The sequence below is a fragment of the Ornithodoros turicata genome, chromosome 7 (assembly GCF_037126465.1).
Source record: "Ornithodoros turicata isolate Travis chromosome 7, ASM3712646v1, whole genome shotgun sequence".
Lineage (NCBI taxonomy): Eukaryota > Metazoa > Arthropoda > Arachnida > Ixodida > Argasidae > Ornithodoros > Ornithodoros turicata.
In genome coordinates this window covers 31,204,610-31,206,969 of record NC_088207.1, presented here as the reverse complement: position 1 = coordinate 31,206,969, position 2,360 = coordinate 31,204,610, and positions in this window count along the sequence as shown.

Genomic DNA, 2,360 nt, shown 5'->3' with positions numbered 1-2,360 from the left:
TTTTCTTCTTCTTCTTCTGCCAATGAGATAATGGCCGCATAGAGAATGGCCGTGAGCCACTAAGGGAGATTGGCCAGGACAAAAGGCCAGTTTTCTTCAACGCCACCTCAACTCGCGGAGCGCGTGTTCCCTAGACGTTTCCTCGTTGTTTATAATGTTATCCGAAAATTTCATGATACTAAATATTTTTCTTAAACATTTTAGGCATATTTATTTATTCTATTTTGAATGCTTTTGAAGATATTATAATTTGGGACAAAGTCGTTTCGCACGAGGAACAGAGCACTGCACAAAATTGAGTCGTGTATTGAATTGCATTTCACCTCAAGGGTGTATACGACATGCAGCTTTAACGCGGTTCTTGGTTTGAATGAGTAGAACCATCTTCACAAATTGAAGGAATACGTAATCTTGGTGTAAAAAGCATTACACAACAAAACATTCGACTGGTATGCAACGTGATCTTTCCGTTTGCTCATGGTCTCACCGTCCCGTCTCTGCGCCTCTGCGTCTCCCTTTATTCGCAACAGTGCAGCGATAGCGCCAGAAGTGCCACTCTGCCGGCAATCCCAGGAACCAATACGGCATGTTCAACATGTGCACTCTTAAGAATGAATAAAATGATAATGGTACTGTGATGGTACACGTAAGGTTTGTCTGCGCAGCGTGGACACATGTTGCACGCGCCGCAGGGTAGGACTGCGGATAATTTGGACCACCGCTCGGCCAACTGGCAAAGTAGTAACTGGTTGTCAGTCATGCCGAACCCATGCGCGTGCTGCCTCTGTTGGTCATAAAGGGCGAATTGGACATAACCTGAACTTAATGAAGCGTCCGGGATGTAACATTGTTCCTGGGGGGTACTCATCTGTCATCACAGGCTGGAACAAGGTTATTACCAGTATTCCATGCCCGAGCAGGGAGTAAACAGTGGAGTACTACAGCTGTGGGTTCAGTCGTTTGCACCGAAACCGAAAAAAAAAAGCCAGACTTATCCCCCTTGCTGTAATTTGCTTTGTAACTGCTGTAAGTCTTCTTCTCCACAAGTTCACGAAACGTTGCCTCTCACCGCAAAAATATGCAACCCGATACCATGTAAATACGAATGGCACACGACGAATCACAACCAAACTGTTTCGCCGAAGTCTCAATAGAATACGCTATTGACTTGCGCATGCTCCCTAAACATTGTATGAAATGGTGGAGGACGTTCGATGCTTTATTTGCTGTGCGCATCAACTAATGCCCGAACTTCCGGATTACCACAACTGTCATGACGAGCATTACCGGAATAAGTAGTACGAACAGCGACCAAACAATAAACGAAAAATAATATACGTCCGGGTTACAGTATCGAGGGTCTTCCACTTTGGTGGCGGGCCAGGCTTCTTTGAAGACAATCACGGAACCGGCTAAAGAGGCACCTACGGCCACAATGACCATCAGAGTGATTGCAATGGGACAGAAGTCATTTGGCGCATTCCAGTCTAAAGAGGCGCTTAATATTATCAGCAAGAAATACCCGCCCCCAGCCAGCGCAAGAAAGATTGGAATGCCGTTGTTCAGCCTACAGCTCCACAAGTTGAGCGCCCCCATAATAATCATAGCAACAGGTAGGCAGATGAGCAAGATGATCAGGATGCTGTTTACAGCAGCTTGGAACAGCAACACGATGAAGAGGTACTGTTCGAACTGGCTTGATGACCCGCCGCTTTCATCTGACTGCGAGTTCGCTGGTGAGGGCGCAGAAGTGGATGACACTGGCGACAATCGAATGTTCGATCTGCGAGTGAGATTATCTTGTAAGACTCTGGACGTGTCGGGTGATGTACGAATCGTGATAGATGTAGACAGAATTTGCGGCGGTGAATAGTGCCCTGTAGGGTCATGCCTTGCTTGGTCGTGAGGTTGACGAGAGGTCGGTGAAGACGTGGAACCCGAAGTAGGAGAGCGGTTGGAGCGTACCCTCGCCACCCTTGTCCTACTGCTGATGCCATCGATGGTCCTGGATCTACTATGAGGAGCTTCCCTGGGTGCAGAAGGTCGGAAGCGACATTGCGGGGCTTTTCGCAGAGGAACGCCCGCCATTTTTGTTCTTATTTCCGTCCACGTGTTAGTTGACCGGCTGCTGTCCTGTAGCGTCACTTCCGGTATGAGTGGGCCATCCCAGAGCCTGCTGCTTCTTCTTCGACGTCAGATGCTGGCCGTTATCCATCAAGGAAGATTGGCCAAGGCTAAGCTAAATGGTTATTGTAACGAGTTTGTATTTAGTAATGGTAATTGTAATAGACGAGTTCAGAAAATCCCGGTGCTCTTTGCGCACGCATTGCATCCTGGGCGCATGCTGAGCGGGGGAACGA